This window comes from Chlorocebus sabaeus, chromosome 17, assembly GCF_047675955.1.
Source record: "Chlorocebus sabaeus isolate Y175 chromosome 17, mChlSab1.0.hap1, whole genome shotgun sequence".
Taxonomy (NCBI): Eukaryota; Metazoa; Chordata; class Mammalia; order Primates; family Cercopithecidae; genus Chlorocebus; species Chlorocebus sabaeus.
The window spans coordinates 24539083-24557411 of NC_132920.1; the positions used below are offsets into that span (position 1 = coordinate 24539083).

An 18329-nucleotide genomic window follows, 5' to 3' on the forward strand; every position below is an offset into this window, starting at 1 on the left:
AGACTCTGGCTCAAAAAAAAAAAAAAAAAAAAAAGAAAGAAAGAAAAAAGAAAAAGAAAAAAAGGATGCTCAAATTTACTTGTAAAAAGAAAAATGCAAATTAAAACAATGAGATGCCATTTTTTACCTAAGAGATTGTCACATATGGAAAAAGTCTGGGCCAGGCATGGCGGCTCACACCTGTCATCACAATACTTGCGGAGGCCCAGGCGGGAGGATCACTTGAGTCCAGGAGTTCGAGGCAGGCCTGGTCAACACAGCGAGACCTCATCTCCACAAAACAAAAGAATTAGCCAAGCATAGTGGCACCACCTGTAATTCCAGCTACTCGGGAGGCTGAGGTAAGAGAATTACTTGAACCTGGGAGGTCAAAGCTGCAGTGTGTCCAGATTGTGCCACTGTACTCCAGCCTGGGTGACAGAGTGAGACCCTGTCTACAAAATAAAGAAAAAGAAAAGATGGGAAAAAAAAAAAAGAAAAACTGGAAACAACCCAATGTTTGTCAGCAGAAAACCAATTAAATAAACTACGGTCTGGTCATAAAATGAAATACCTTGCATTAGTAAAGAAGCTCTTCATGTACTGTTATATACTAAGACCTTTTGTTAAGTGAAAAAAGTGTAGAATAGTATATACAGTACTCACCTCTTGTGGGAAAGGGAATGGGGTGGGAGAAATAGAAACATAAATTTGCTTGAAAATGTATAAAATATCTCTGGAAGAATACACAAAAAATTGTTAAGATCTGTGCTGATGAGGGGAAGAGGGCTCAGGGAGAATTTTTTAAAAAACAAATAGCCTTTTGTACTTTGTGAATTATGTGAATGTCTTTAATATTTTTAAAACAAATAAATTTAATATTCCTGCCTTTACTTTTGGTCGCTGAGAGCTTACATCTACTTACTCGGCATTAAGAGCTTCGAGTGAGTAACACCAGAGAGCAGTAAGAAAAGACCTGGGTTAAATGTAGGAAGGGAATCTGCGCCTAACACAGAGAGGGGTGGTGGATGAGCAGGGTGGGCAGACTTAGCAAATGAAAATACAGTGCAGGATTCCCAGGTAAATGTGAATTTCAGGTGAATAATATGTTTTTAATTCTGCAGTATTTGGGACATTATTACAGTGTTTTGTCTGACAACTCTAACTATGAGAAAATGCCCATGTGCCCTGGGCAACCCATTTAGAACTACAGCTCATGTATTTCTCTCCCCAGAGAGAAATGTGTTTGTTCTCTCCCCATACAAACACAACACTATGAAGAGAAAGAGCTGACATTTACACTTCACTCCTAGAAGCAACAGCTCAACCCAGATTTTCAGTCCATATCCTCAATCCCCACTGATTTCTAAAATCACTTAATGTAAGCACAAACAACTGGTTAACAAGAGAAAGAACACAAGGAGGAACAGAGAGATCATTTGAGGGAAAGAAAGAAACGAAATGAGGGAAAGACCTAGAAAACAAACCACTGAACAAAAGGAAAGGATTTTCATTTTAATTTTCAATTTTTTTTGCATTGAGTAACCTTTATTTCAAAGAGATGAAATTACCATGCTGCTCTGAGACAAATTATTTTTCAGAGCTGGCTAACAGCTTTCATCTCAGCTGGGGCTGAGTGTATGAAAAAAAATCCTGTATATCACAGCCAGGATTCAACATAGCCAGAATCCGATATTTACTTCTTAACTGCCTTGGTTTTTGGTAAGGCTTGCCCAGAACTATCCTGTGGATAATAGGAGGAAATATATTATTCATAGATTTCTCTTTCCATTTCACTGCAGTTGAGTTTGCTTTTGATTTTAGAAAAGTAGCTGTGACCAATACACACAGGTCAACTAAGAACAACCCCAAGACACCCTGTGGCAGGTTTCCTAAGACTGTGACGAATTGCGAGCATGTTTCACAGATTGATTCAAATGCTGGAAGGAGCCAGCCTTAGCAATTCCTGACATATGGCAGGACAGATGCCTTGGGAGAGGAAGCAAATGCTCCCAACTGTGTCTCCATGCCCTTCTCTTCTCCTCCTGGTCTTCTTTCTATCACCTCCCAATCGCCCAGTGCTCTCTCCCATAGCCTGGAAATATCCAGCTCAGAAGCCTGTTATCTGTGCAGCCTTCCTCAGCTTCCCAAACACAGCCTCCAAGCTGAGGTCACTGTATCCTCCTCTAGACAAGTCCCAAGGCTAGATTATCACCACAAGTGCAACTATGTATAAAAATTGTAATTCACATTTGTAAAAACTACCATTGATTCCATAATGTTCCTGGCATTTTACATCCATTAGTTTTAATCCTCTGGGGAACAAAACAAAACAAAACAATTACATATTATTGTCCCCAATTTATAGATGATGAAACCGAAGCTCAGAAAGGCTAAGGTATCCAAGAATTAGACCCAATCTGGGTGTGTGTGACACCATAGAATATGTTCTTTCTCTATGCTATGCTGCATATGTGTCTCTCTCCTTCACTAAAAAAAAGAAAAAAAAAATCAATTGAGTTTTCTTCTAATTTATAAAAGCAATAAATATTTATTATAGAGAATCCAAGCAATCAGGTGTAGCACAGTGAATGACATTGTTTTACCAGCCAGTCCCTCGCTGTCATTCTCCTCTCTGCCAAGTGACCTCACTATGTCATCATCACTCAGCATCTCGTCGCCTGGTTCCCATACATCCCACTGTAAGCCACAAGGCAGGGGCTCTGTCTGATTGCAACTATATTCCCAGGTACTATAGGAGGGGTTGGTACATAGTAAGAGCTCAAATTTCTTCAATAAATGTATGAATGAATAAATGATAAATCTCCCGAATAATTAAAAGTGAACTGTAATATATAGTATTTAGAGTTAATTGTAATGAATTTGTAAACAATTCCATTAATTTACATTATACAGCTTTTTTACTTTGGTCTTATTTTTATTGGCATTCATGTGAAATGACAAATGTACATTATACCATTATGAATAATAATAAAAGATTGAAAACAACCTAAATGTCAATTGACAGGAGACTGGTTTAACAAAGTATGATATAGCCAGGTAATGAAATTCTATGCAGCTCTATATACACATTGGTATTATTGAAATCTCTAGATATTAAGTAAAAAACGCAAGCAAAGTCAGTGATTATAGTAAGCTACCTTTATGAAGAAGAAAGGAGGATATTTATTTCTATATATCCTATTTGCTTGTATTTGCAAAAAAATACAGAAGAATATAAAACAAACTAAGAGAAGTGATTATGTGTGGAGGGAAAGAAAAGGGAAATTAGGTGAGACACAAGGGTGGGAAAGAGACCTCCCACAGAGTAAGTTTTTATATGTTTTTACTCTAGATAATGTGATATAGCCTATAAATACTTTAATCACTGTTTTGTTTTGTTTTGTTTTGTTTTTGAGACAGAGTCTTGCTCTGTCGCCCAGGCTGGAATGCAGTGGCGCGATCTCGGCTCACTGCAAGCTCCGCCTCCCGGGTTCACGCCATTCTCCTGCCTCAGCCTCCCAAGTAGCTGGGACTACAGGCGCCCGCCACCTCGCCCGGCTAATTTTTTTGTATTTTTAGTAGCGACGGGGTTTCACTGTGTTAGCCAGGATGGTCTCGATCTCCTGACCTCGTGATCAGCCCGCCTCAACCTCCCAAAGTGCTGGGATTACAGGCGTGAGCCACCGAGCCCGGCAAGTTAATCACTTTTAAAGGCAAAAAGTGTTACAAAACAGCAGTACCATTCTCCCCAGTCCCAAGACCTACTCTGAAGATATAACCACCTTCAACACTTTCAGTTCTTCTTTCTGTTACTTTGCCTCCATCTTTTAAAAGATAATTTATATCACTATTTCTTGAGCTTTCCATTTCAAACATTCTCTTTTGCATCTTACTATGAAAGATGAAAACTTAGTCACCTCCTACCATGCAGCACACAGACACACACACACATCATTCCTTCTCTACTTCTCTCTCACGGTTCTGTTATCGTTTAATTCCATCTATAGTCAGTATATCAAAGAGGGAGTCCCTCTTAAGAAAAAATATTATCAGAAATATGAGTTTCTCTGGTAAGTAAGATAAACATCCATCTTTTAAGCAAGGCAGTGCTTTCTAGAACTGAAAGACCAAGAAGACAATTGTCAAAGTGAATTTTTCCAGACTCTTCTACAAAAGACATTATTTGTGGGTATTAAAGACTCTCTGTTGTATGTTGTTTTAATACTCCTTGGAAATATTGCTTAAATACAAGGCTTTACAAAAATTACTGGTATGAAAATTGAGGATATTTTAAAAACCCAATTAATAATGTAAAACATCCGGTATGATCCTCTTGAGGTATCCTTAAAAATTCATATATTCAAATACCATTCAAGTCTAATTTAACTTGATGTTCTTAAGATGAGTAATTAAGTTTCTTACTGCAGTATGATTTTTAATAAGGTTATTATATATTTTTTTGAGACGGAGTCTCGCTCTGTCGCCAGGCTGGAGTGCAGTGGCGCAATCTCGGCTCACTGAAACCTCCGCCTCCCGGGTTCAAGCGATTCTCCTGCCTCAGCCTCCCAAGTAGCTGGGACTATGCACGCCACCACGCCCAGCTAATTTTTGTATTTTTAGTAGTGACGGGATTTCACCATGTTGGCCAGGATGGTCTCCATCTCTTGACCTCGTGATCTGCCCGCTTCGGCCTCCCAAAATGCTGGGATTACAGGCGTGGGCCACTGTGCTCGGCCTGGTAATTTTTGACAGCGTATTTTCTAAAAACCCATACGAATGCAATATAGACTTTAAAAAATAACTTTTATTTTCTACATGGTTTACGTTATTATAACTATGTGAATATTCTCACTAATGAACCACATATATATCTTTCTTTTAAAAACTTTCGTTGGCTGGGCGCGGTGACTCACGCCTGTAATCCCAGCATTTTGGGAGGCTAAGGCCAGCGCATCACGAGATCAGGAGATCCAGACCATCCTGGCTAACACAGTGAAACCCCCTCTCTACTAAAGAGACAAAAATTTAGCCGGGCGAGGTGGCGGGTGCCTGTAGTCCCAGCTACTCAGGAGGCTGAGGCAAGAGAATGGAGTGAACCCGGGAGGCGGAGCTTGCAGTGAGCCGAGATCGCGCCACTGTACTCGAGCCTGGGCTACCTCCGGAGTTAATAAATTTCTCATTTGGTTGCTTTCTTAGTTTTCTATATATCTATCACTATTCTTTTCCAAATATAACAATAAAACTATAAAATGTTTTTCAGTAAGTCAAACTCATCACTCATATAAAGAAATGATGTTTAATTAAATTAATAAAATGCTGAATTCAAAGAGGATTTTAAAAATTGGGGGATGTTAAAGGGATGTCAAGTAAAGATATTTAAGCAAATTTAAAAACCTTATTATCAATATTTCATTTAAAAGTTGATTTTTTTTTTTTGAGATGGAGTCTCGCTCTGTCTCCCAGGCTGGAGTGCAGTGGCCCGATCTCGGCTCACTACAACCTCCGCCTTCCAGGTTCAAGCGATTCTCCTGCCTCAGCCTCCCGAGTAGCTGGGACTTCAGGCGTCCGCCATCACTCCCGGCTAATTTTTGTATTTTTAGTAGAGACGGGGTTTCCCCATATTGGCCAGACTTGTCTCGAACTCCTGACCTTGTGATCTGCCCGCCTCGGCCTCCCAAAGTGCTGGGATTACAGGCGTGAGCCACCGCGCCCAGCCTAAAAGTTGATATTTAATATAAAAGTAGGAAGGATATAATCTCATAATAAGGAACAACCATTTACATTTAATAAATGTAGTCGTGATAACTAAAAAAAGTCCTAGTAATAATACAATGGAACCTCAAATGTGAAATATTAGGATATGATTAAATATTATTGAATATCCCTACAATGAATTACAATGAAGGCATTTAAATAATCTAGTAGCAGAGCACTTAATGGTATGATACAATGTCTATGATACAGTATTATATGAAAAATAGAGCTTATAAACAGAAAACACAGTATTATCCAGGAATGGAAAAAGTCTGGATTTCTATATCTAGTAAAACAGCAATGTGGCAAAATCTTGATATTGCTGGGGAAAATATAACAAAAATGCTTTTAAATACCTAGCCATACTCACAAGAGAACAAAGCATATCCCTAAAGGCCCAAAACAAAGAGGGAGCTAGAAAACAGAGTGGAAAGCTTATGGCGAAGCTGCAGCTGCCAGACAGCACTGATTTGTACAACAGAGAGATGTGAGTTTCATGGATGCACAGAGGACAGAAGTCAGAGCCTTGGGCTCACTCAAGGTGGGGAGTAGGAGCAAAAGTGCCTCATAAAGCCAGGAACCGTAAAGAAATAGAACCTTTGTGGGGCGTGGTGGCTCATGCCTTTAATCCCAGCACTTTGGGAGGCTGAGGCATGTGGATCACCTGAGGTCAGGAGTTCGAGACCACCCTGGCCAACATGCTGAAACTCTGTCTCTACTAAGAAATTAGCCAGATGTGGTGGCGCACGCCTATAATCCCGGCTACTTGGGAATCAAGTAGGAGAATCACTTGAACCTGGGAGGCGGAGTTTGCAGTGAGCCAAGATCGCACCATTGCACTCCAGCCTTGGTGACAGAGTAAGACTCTGTCTCAAAGGAACATAAAAATAAAAATAATACAAATAAATAAAAGAAGTAGAACCTCGTTCGTGAAGGGTAGACCAGAAAAAAAAAATTGGGTCACTGGGCAATGTATGAGGGTAAACTTCTCCTTCAAGAATTGGCAACTATAGGTTTGCTTCACGTAAGTTTGAGCTTGGCTTTTCATTACTAGTTTGGTTTAATAAACCCCAGGGGAAGAAATTAACTTAAAGTTGTCTTGAGTTGTCAGTGCGACAGGTACTTACTTAGCAGAGACGACTATAAATTCCTTCCTGAAGAATTTTTCTCAACCCCAGAGAGAACCTAGACAAACCAGAACTTACAATTCAAAATTACAGGCCAAGTGGAATGGCTCATAGATACAATCCCCACACTTTGGGAGGCCAAGGGAAGAGAATTACTTGAGCCCAGGAGTTTGAGGCCAGCCTAGGCAACATAGTGAGATGTCATCTCTACTAAAACTTAAAAAAAAAAAAAAAAATTAGCCAGACATTGTGGTGTGCACCTATAGTCCCTGCTACTCAGGAGGGTGAGGTAGGAGAGTTGCCTGAGTTGAGGCTGCAGTGAGCCATGATCACACCACTGCACGCCAGCCTGGGCAACAGAGCAAGACCCTGTCTCAAAAGAACAAAACACCCCCAAACAAAAACAACAACAAAAACACACATAAAGTACAAAACACAGAAAAGAAAGGCAAGAGCATTAGGTCCCAAAGATTTCAGATAATGGAATTCTGGCATATAAATATAAAACAAGATGTTTAAAATGTTTAAAAAAAAAAAGAAGAAGAAGAAGAAGAAGTAGCAAGGTATAAGACTTAAAAAAAAAAAAAAAAAAAAAAAAAAAGATCCTGGCAGATTTTGAAAAATAACCAAGCACAACTTCTAAAAACAAAAAGATTTTTGCTATTAAAAGCTCAATGGATGGGCTAAATAGCAGATTAGATACTGCTGAATCTGTGAACTTAGAAGGTCACATTTGAGCAAAGACTTAGAAGAGATGAGGGAGTGAATCCTGAGGACAGCTGAGAGGAAAGAGTTCCCATGCAGAGGGAAAAAGAAATGCAAAGGCTTGACGGGGGGAATGTGCCCGTGTACTGCAGGACCAGCAAGAAGGTCAGCAACGCTAAAAAAGGGAAAGTACTAGAAGTACTAGAAGGTCAGCGAGGGGGACAATAGGTTAGTACGAAGGATCTTTGGCTTTCACCATGAGACTGGTAATGTTTCAGGATTAGCTCCCTCGAGCTTCTGCGTTGAAAAGAGAGTGTAGCAGTCAAAGGCAGAAATGGAGAGACAACTTAGTAGCTTCTGCAATAATCCAGGTGAGAGGACAGTGTCTTGCACCAAGATGGTAGCACTGAAGTCCCTGAGGAGTCAGAGCCTTGATTTATTTTAAGGTAGAACATACAGGATTTGCTGATGGATAAGATGTAAGGTGCGACACAAAAACAAGAGTCCTAGATGACTCCTAGCCACTGGAAGAATGGGGCTGCCATTCTCCAAGGGCAAGAGACATCTAAGTGGAGCTGCTGAATAGGCCACGGGATAAACAGGTCTAGGGTTCATGGGAGAGAGGGCTGGAGACATAAACTGGGAGGCATCACTGTGTAGCTGGTATTCAAAGCCACAAGACTGGTTAACACCACCAAGAGAGGGAGTGACAACGGAAAAAGAATGTTCATACTTGAAGGACGAACTTGAGTAGAAAGAGTGAAAATGCACGAGGGGGGAAATGGCCTATTTTCAAAATACTCCGTGAATATGTCTCACCTAGTCACATGCATCTGCAGAGAGGCCTTAATGTGCAAGGGGGAGAAACTTAAAATAAAATAGTGCCTTCTGATCTTGAGAGTGCCATATTTTGCTGCAGTAGGGGTGCAAATCACACTATAGCAATTCCCTGGCTGCTTCAGCCAGAGCAAACCAAATATAGCTTCAGCCTGACTAAGAAGTGCCGACCATCTGAAATGAAAATCACATGGATCCCATTTGCTGTTCATTCTAACACTGCTGGATTAATTGGCCTAAAATCCTGTTTTGTGTTTCCTTGGTCATAATATACCACTGAAAATAAGTTAGCAATTTATTTTCGATATATTTTGCCAATACTGGTCGGGAGTAGTGGAGTCAAGCTTCCTGAATTTGATATTCAGACATGAAAAAAGTATGCAAAACTGCTTCACAAATAAAAAAAAAAAAAAAAAAGAAAAAGAAAATCATTTTTGTCACCTGGACTGTAGCACTCCAGAACTTGGTTTTAATCTTAGCTAAGAAGATCCCAAACATGAGGCCCCTTCAATTTTCATTAAAAAAAAAAAAAAAAGGAAACGCTAACCATTCATAGTTGTGTTCTTGTTTTTTGAGACAGAGTCTCACTCTGTCACCCAGGCTGAAGTGCAGTGGCACGATCTCAGCTCACTGCAACCTCCACCTCCTGGATTCACGTGATTCTCCTGCCTCAGTCAACCAAGTAGTTGGGATTACAGGCATACACCACCACGCCTGGCTAATTTTTGTATTTTTAGTAGAGACAGGGTTTTACCATGTTGGCCAGGCTGGTCTCGAACTCCTGACCTCAGGTGATTTGCCTGCCCTGGCCTCCCAAAATGCTGGGATGACAGGCATGAGCCACTGCTCCTGGCCCCATACTTGTGTTTTTGCTTTTTTTCTATCTTTAATCTTTTCCTAAAGACAACTGTATTAGTCTGCTCAAGCTTCTATAAAAAAAAAAAAAAAGTACTATAGAGTGGGTGACTTAAATAACCGATTTTATTTCCTCAAAGCTCTGGAGGCTGGAAGTCCCAGATCAAGGTCTGACAAGGTCAGTTTCTGGTGAGGGGAGCCACAGAGGGGGAGACTCTGGCATTTCTTCTAAGAAGTACGCTAATTCTATTGGATCAAGGGCCTACCCTTATGACTTAAATTTAATTAGCTCCAATAAAGGCTTTACCTCCAAATATAGTCACAGGGGTTACAGCTTCAACATCTGAATTTTGGGGGACACAAACATTCATTCTATAATAGCACCTATCCATATGCCTAGGAATGCAGTTGACTTCCTACTGCCAATTCAAAATGAGAAACAGAAACTATGTGGTATCAGCCAGGGTGGGCACAGAAGAAAACTGAGAACCATACAGTTACACCTGCTTCCCTTTTTGGGAGTCCCTGTCACATCCTCCTCATCCTCCCATCATCTCCCTTCCATTATGTTTCCACAAACCCAAGCTTCCAAATGAAGGTGTTGGCTGATATTACTTATTTAAGCCTTAAGGTCTTATTCTTTCTTAGGACGTTAGCATTTTCATATGGAGATTGCTGAAGACAAAAAGGTATTTCAGGTACCTTTGACAGATAATGGTATGGGAGATATTTGGGAGATGAGTGACTATCTTATGGTTCTCTACTCATAGTTCCTTAACACACTCACTTTATTATTGAAGCTTGAGAGAAGCGGGGTGTTGTAGCAACAGACCAAGCCCCCAAATGTTCATTAAAGAGAGAATTGAGCTCTCTAAAGAGGCAGATCATGGGGACAAGAATCACCATTATTCCAGGGTACTTCCAGAGACACAGCCCACACAAAAAAATATTCGTATTAATCTATCTGGGAGGAAACTGGCATCATTAAGAAAATCTTGGAAAGCTCAGAATAAAAAAGAAAACCTTCTAGTTCAATATGGCAGACAGATGTACATCCAGCTCTCCTCTTTCCAGTGTATGGTCTCACTGGGGGAGAAAATGGTGAAGGGAGGAAAACAGGACATAAGATGACAAAAGAAAATAAACCATAACAACACTAGCAAATAAGAATGGACATCGTTAATAGACCAATCACTTCAAAGAATTCCTGGAAGATAGAAAGCAGATGGCATGGCACTGACTGGAAAGGAAGAGAGGAAACTCATTTCCTAGAAAAAGGAAGAACAGCACTTTTGGTGACAGCACTGGAGAAACTCCAAGCCCTGAGCCAATGGATGCAAAGAGACAGAACCAGCCAAGGCACAATCATTGGGGTGATCACCAAACGAAAAACAGATTTCAAGCTAAAGCCAGAGAACTGCTCTCTCAAGAGACAGAGATCTACCTCCATGGGGCCCTGGTGGCAGCACTGGGCCTCGGAGAAAAGGAGAATCAAGAGTCTGCAGACGCACAGCTCTCCCCTGGAATGAAATCTACTTTATTCTGAGAGTCAACAGAGTCTGCGAATGCACAACTCTGCCCCGGAATGAAATCTACTTTATTCCGAAGCACCACACCTCTAGGACAAAGCTCTCCTTCCAGTGGCTGCCTGGGGAGTGCTCACCCATACACACCAGAGGGAAACCTGACCAGACGCCACCCACCCATGCACAGCAAGCCTCACATGAATCAATGAGTAGACAGCTACGTGAGAAAGCAGCCAAGTATCCTGATCAGTAGAGCCCCTCAAAGATCAAAAGGAAAAAGCAACCAAGGACTGCCAGACATTTGAGAAATTAAAAATAAAAACAAACAAACAAACAGAACATGAAAGAGAAAAGCTATGATAAACAAATAGAAGATTAAAGGAACAAAGAAAAACTTTAAACTACAATTAATATCAATAATTAAAATAATAATTAGTATCTTTGGAAAAATTTGAAAGGATATTGCCTCCATAAAACAAAAATAGGCTGCTACAAAAGGGGAAAAAATCAGAGAATAAGAAAAAGTATTGGAAATTCAAAATAGGATTGTTAAAATTAAAACCTCAATGAACAAGTGGAATAACTGTTGATAATGCTAGCAGCTAATATATATTAAGTACCTCCTACATGTTAGGCCCAGGCTCTGTTTTTCACATTTTAAACATACTAACATATCTAATCATCAAACTAACCCAGTGAGGCAGGTACTATTATTTTCCCCATCTCACAGGTGAGGAAACCAAGTTACAGAGATTAATGGCTGGGCGTGGTGGTTCACGCCTGTAATTTTAGCACTTTGGGAGGCCGAGGCGAGAGGATCACTTGAGGTCAGGAGTTTGAGACCAGCTTGGCCAACAAAACCCTGTCTCTACTAAAAATACAAAAATTAGCCAGGCATGGTGGCAGGTGCCTGTAATCCCAGCTACTTGGGAGGCTGAGGCAGAAATATTGCTTGAACCCAGAAGGTGGAGGTTGCAGTGAACCAAGATTGTGCCACTGCACTCCAGCCTGGGCAACAGAGTAAGGATCCGTCTCAAAAAAAAAAAAAAAAAAAAAAAAAAGAAAAAGAAAAAAAGAAAAGAAAAAAATGAGAGATTAAGTCACTTGCTCAGACAGCTAAAAGTTAACTGAGTCAGAATTCAAAGTCAAGCTATCTGGCTCCAGAACACCTGTTCTATGTGGCTGAAGGCAAGTTACAGATCTGAAGGGCAGAGGTGAGGACATTCCCCTAGTGTGCACATGAACACAAACACACACATACACGCACACACACAAAGACAAAGGAAAAGAAAATAATGGGGCAATATTGGAAGGCATAGGGGAGAGTCCAGAATTTTCACCATCTAGCTAAGAGGCATTCTAGGGAGAAAGAACAGAGACAATAGAGGGGAAGAAGTGAAGAAATAAAAGAACAAAATTTCCTTGAAATGAAGAAAACCAGTCTTTAAATTAAAAGGGCCTACATAGTACAAGCAGGATATATGGCCTAGACATCTTGATAAAAGTTAAGAACTCCAAAAGTTCTTAAGGACACACCCTAAAATCTTCCAAAGAGAAAAAAAAAAAAAAAAAGGTTACCTTCAAAAGAACCAGAACCACAGAGCAATATCATATTTCTCGTAGGCAATAGTGGAACCATGAGGGCAATGGAGGAATTCAAAATTCTAAGGGGGATGACGAGGGTTGGTGAACGGGTACAAAATACAGTTAGAAGGGATAAGTTCCAGTGTTTGATAACAAAGTAGGGTGACTATAGTTAACAATAATTTATTGTGTATTTCAAAATAGCTAAAAGATCTGGAATGTTCCCAACATAAATAAATATTTGAGGTGATGGATATCCCAGTTATCCAAACTGATGATTACACATTGTATGCTTGTATGAAAACATCACATGTACCCCATAAATATGTACAATGATTATGTATCCACAAAATATCCATAAACATTAAAAATTAAAAACTTTAATATATAAAATATAATACATCTTTAAATTCTAAAGAAAAATAATTTTGATTTTCTTTTTTTTTTTTTTTTTTTAAGCAAGGTCCAACTCAGTCTCCTGAGTAACCGGGACAACAGGTGTATGCCATCACACCTAGCTAATTTTTGGTTTTTTTTGTAGAGACAGGGTTTCATCATGTTGCCCAGGCTGGTCTAGAACTTCTGGACCCAAATGACCTTCTACCTTGGCCTCCCAAAGTTTGGGATTACAGTTGTGAGCCGCTATGCCAGGCCTTGAATTTCTTTATTGCACAAACTATCTATCAAACATGAAAACAAAATCAACATATTTTTGAACATTTAAAACTCAGAATATTCTCACCTGCATAGAGATAAAAAAATTTTTGGAGGAGGTATTCCAGCAAAATGAAAAGTGAATCCAAGAAAGAAATATAAAATACATGATATATAAGAAACAATAGCAGCTAAGTGTAATGCAGAAGAAGGAAAACATTGAGGAAAAAATAGAAAATTATCTATTAGAAGATAATTGAAAGAACCTTGTGCTAGGACCTTGACACTCAGAATTTATCTGCACAACTTCATATAGCCCCTACCCTCATCCCCTCTAGGGTAGGGGATGGAAAGGTGAAAATTACATTTCTCAATGTCCCTGTAACTAAGGATCTAAATGTTATTTTGGTTCTGCCAATGAAATGCATTCAAGTGAGATCTGGAAGTTGGACATGAAGCCCTGACTCCCACATTTCCTTCTACATGCAATGTAAAGTGGGCTGAACAACGGAACCTGGAGCAGGGTGCCACATGATCCTGTCCTATTCACAATTTCTGCCCAGCCTTAAGAGTTGCACCACGTGGTTAGGCTCTTCAGCCTGTAATCCCACCTACTCAGGAGGCTGAGGAAGGAGGATTGCTTGAGTCCAGGAGTTCAAGGCTGCAGTGAGCTTTAATTGCACCACTGCATGCCAGCCTGGGCAACAGAATGAGTTCCCCTCTCTAAAAAACATAAATAATAAATAAAAGAATTGTACAATACAGTATCCCACGATAACTTGTTTTATTTTTCATTTCTATAAAATTGTCTACCAAATAGAATAAGCATAAAAATGGTGTTAGGAAAATTGCTTTTCAGATAAATGACAAAATTAGAATCCCAACTTCATACCATATACAGTATAAATTTACATGAATTAAAGGTCTAAATGTGAAATGCAAAGCTTTAAAACTATTAAAAGTAAATGCAGTAGAAATATCTTTCTAACCACTGATTAGGGATAGATTTATTAACAACACCCAAAAAGCAAACATTATAAAGAATATATTTAAATATATATATATGTATTCATTCTCAAATATTTATTGATACAACTATGATAAACAGGGTCTATGGAAATCCATAGCTAACATCATATATAATGGTGAAAGCCTAAAAGCTTTGCCCCTAAGATCAGGAAGAAGACAAGAATTTTGCTCTCACCACTTCTATCCAACGTTGTACTGGAGGTTCTAGCCAGGACAATTAGGAGAGAAAGCAAATAAAAGCATCCAGATTGGAAAGGAATGTGTAAAACTATGTCTATGCACAGATAACATGATCTTGTATATAGAAAAACCTGAGGAGTCCACAAAAATACGACTAGAGTTCAGCAAAGATAATGTAAAAACAACATACTAAAGTCAATTGTATTTCTACATACTAGGAATGAATGAGCTGAAAATAAAATTAAGAATTCTGTATACTAACATACTAACAGCATCACAAAGAATAAATACTTAGGAATAAATTTAACAAACGAAGTATAAGTTTTGTACAGTGGAGACTGTAAAACATTATTGAAAGAAGGAAAGACAATCTAAATTAATGGAAAAGCCCAAATGTCCATCAGCTTAAAATGGATAAATATAACATGGTATTATATATCTATCTGGTGGAATATTATTTGGTAATAAAAAAGGAATGGTATATCTACTATATCGTGGATAAACCTTGACACCATTATGTTAAGTGAAAGAAACCAGAAACAAGGACCACATTTTGTGCCATTCCATTTACATGAAATGTCCAGAATACACAAATCCATAGAGATAGAATGTAAATCAGTGGCTGCCAGTGGTGGGAAGGAATGGCATGTGACAGACTGTTTAAGTGTCTGAGGATTTTTTAGAAGTAGTGAAAATGGAGCCGGACTTGGTGGCTCGTGCCTGTCATCCCAGCACTTTGGGAGGCCAAGATGAGAGAATCACTTGAGGGCAGGAGTTCAAGACCAGCCTGGTCAACACAGCAAAACCCTGTCTCTACTAAAAATACAAAAATCAGCTGGGCGTGGTGGCACACACCTGTAATCCCAGCTACTCAGGAGGCTGAGGCACGAGAATCACTTGAACCTGGGAGGTGGAGGTTGCAGTGAGCAGAGATCATGCTACTGCACTCCGGCCTGGGCAACATAGCAAGACTCACTCTCAAAAAAAAGTCCAGGCACGGTGGCTCACGCATGTAATCCCGGCACTTTGGGAGGCCGAGGCGGGCAGATCACAAGGTCAGGAGATTGAGACCATCATGGCTAACATGGTGAAACCCTGTTTCTACTAAAAATACAAAAAATTAGCTGGGCATGGTGGCGGGCGCCTGTAGTCACAGCTACTCGGGAGGCTAAGGTAGGAGAATGGCGTGAACCCGGGAGGCGGAGCTTGCACTGAGCTGAGATCGTGCCACTGCACTCCAGCCTGGGCGAGAGTGAGACTCCGTCTCAAAAAAAAAAAAAAGTGGTGAAACTGTTTTGAAATTGATGGTTGGATTACTGTGAATATACTAAAAGCTACTGAATTTTATACTTTAAATGGGTAAATTTTCTGATATGGGAAATATATCTCAATGAAGCTAATATTTTAAAAAGGAAATGTATTGAACACCTACATTTACAGGGCACTATTCTAGTTTATGAGGATAAGCAGTGAATAAAGAGGCTCCCTATCAGAGTTTCCATTACAGTGGAAGATCCACATAAATTGTCCCAAGATACCCAAGGAATTTTGAGGTTTTACTGTGCAATTAGTTTTGGTAAACTGTGCAGAATAATGATGAAAAAGAGAATTTCCAGAAGCTAGGAGGCTTCTGGAACAAAAGTTCTAATTTGCAGAAAGGTAATAAGGTTATTTATGGAAATGGCAAATTGAGACCTAGGTGCTAAACTCCAGGAACATTCTGGAGTGAGTTATTGAACAGATAATTCATGAGCACTTCACAAAGGCAGTAGCGACCAATTCATAAGTGTGGTCTTACAAAAAGCAGGGCAGGCCAGCAGAACTCAATTGTTTTTCTTTCTACTTTTCTATATTTTCCAAATTTTCCATAATGATAACATGTAATATATCTTAGTAACAAAAGAGGACTTCACATACTTTTTAAATGGCTATTGTTCCCATGTTGTTAGATCAACAGAATGCTGTAAGAATGACAGGCTGGCAGGCTCTCCCAAGACATCCTTACGTGTACAGTGGAGAAATGTGCTGGGGATGTTACAATTAGAGATCACTGTTGACAGGTGGTAATGTGCTACCTGGTGACCTCCTGGCCAAAATTTCTGCTGAGGACTTAGTGCTTAGTCGTAGCCACCGAAAGAATGAATTGGGAGGCAAGGTGGTTAGGTCTTAGTGAGCATTTTCCCTCCCTTGCTTCTTTCCATCTTTTTTTCCTCCCTCGCTCCCTCCTTTCCCCCTTCCCTCTCTCCCTTCCTTCCTTCTTTTCTTCTGAAAGACATGATCATAGTCTGATAAACAGAGGTCAGAATTAGGGAACAAATGATATAGTGAGGAATTGACAGCAAGGGCCTACCTAGGTCATGAGCTGTGAACCTAGCAGAATGAAGAAATGAACAGGATGTGTAGCCTGAAAACTGGAATTTACCTCAAGCACCAAAGTAACCTTCCCTATTCCATCAATGGTAAAGGCCAGAACTTCCAGCAATCTACCTGCTGGTTTCAGTTCAGGGACTAACATTGTGGTCTTAAAAGTACAGATAATTATCGAATGAACTGTTAATACACAGAAGACAATCTAGAAGAGGAATATTTGTATGCATCATTTATATTCACTATTCAAAAAATATTAAATAAATTACACAAATAACAGCATGTATGTTCACCAGTAGAATACGGAAAATATGTCCTGAATGCAGGAGCCTCCTTCCAAATACTGCTTAGTCTAGAGCAAAATGAACTGAGTAATTGTGCTAATGAAAAGTCAGACATTATTCATCATTGCTTCCAGGTTTTATATTATTTCAAGCACATGTAGTACGGGAAAGCATGTCCTAATGATTAGAGAACATAGGCAATAAAAACATCCTATAATGGCATTTAGCTTCCTAAATCACCATATTTTAAAAAATTGAAACTTCCTAAGTAAGTAACTTTGTGGACTGTTGCTTTTATAGACCTTGTTTTAGAATAAGTACTGGTTAGAAATGTCAGGTATTATAATTTTCCCACCTTTTAAAAAATGTTTTTGCTTTCAGTTCAATAATTTTTCTAAGTAACCTTATGTTTTCCTCTTTTCTAGCCCATAAGTTCTCTTTAAAGTGTTTTTATTTTAATGTGTCACATTTGATTCTATAAGAATTCATGAGACACACTTGTAAGTTTTAAAGTGCAACTGCCCTGTGGGTTTTTAAAAGGTCTAACCAGGTCTAGAACACCTGTCCATTTCCATTCCCCCACCAGGTTCTCACTGTGCGACTTTTTTCTTTTTCTTTTCTTTTTTTTTTTTTATACAACCCTCGCATTTACCATCTGAACTAGTTTCCTAGGGCTACTGTAACAAAGTACAACAAACTAAGCACCCAAAAACAACAGAAATGTATTGTAGTCTCCCACGGTTCTGGAAGCGGGAAGTTGATCAACACATCAGCTGAGCCATGTCCCTCTGAGAGTCTGATCTACATCCTTCTTTGTCCCTTCCTAGCTTGTGATGGTGGCCGTCAATCCTCGGCGTTCCTTTGCTTGTAGCTGCATCACTCCAATCTGTCCCTCTGTTGTCACATGGAGCTCTCCTTGTGTGCCTCTGGGTCAAAATTTTCCTCTTATAAGGGCACCAGTCGCAGTGGGTAAAGGGCCCTCTCATAACCTCTTCTTGATACCATCTGCAAAAACCTTATTTTTACGTAAAGTCACATTCACAGGCATTGGGTTAGGATGGAACGCATCTTTTTGGGGGACACCACGCAACCCACAACACCATTGTTTGTACTTTTCAAAAGAAAAGCTTCCTGAAATTTGCCTGTCCTGTCCCATTAGTGACTGCATGAAGTACCTAGAGCAGATAGCATTTTCTAAGTTTAAAGTGAAAAATGCCATCTACCTTATAGTGAGACAAAATAACAACTCAAGCCTTTAGACATTGGGGGTTTTCTTTCATCTCTGCCCAAAGGAAGTCAGCCAATGATGGAATCAATGACAGTCGGGTGCGGTGGCTCACGCCTGTAATACTAACACTTTGGGAGGCCAAGGCGGGCGGATCACGAGGTCAGGAGATCGAGACCGTCCTGGCTAACACGGTGAAACCCCATCTCTACTAAAAATA

General features: G+C 39.7%; 1 protein-coding gene across 9 annotated transcripts in view; it reads right to left on the reverse strand.

Annotated features, from left to right (window-relative positions):
- The window catches only part of KIAA0319 (KIAA0319 ortholog), a 104425-nt gene that overhangs the window by 67251 nt on the left and 18845 nt on the right, over positions 1–18329 (reverse strand). The window contains exon 1 of one of the 9 annotated variants that reach the window (XM_038005756.2): positions 181–539. The exons of the other annotated variants lie outside the window; for them this stretch is intronic. The gene's annotated coding sequence lies outside the window, so the exon portion shown is untranslated. Of the gene's footprint in view, positions 1–180; positions 540–18329 lie in introns of those variants that run through there. 9 annotated transcript variants of the gene reach the window in all.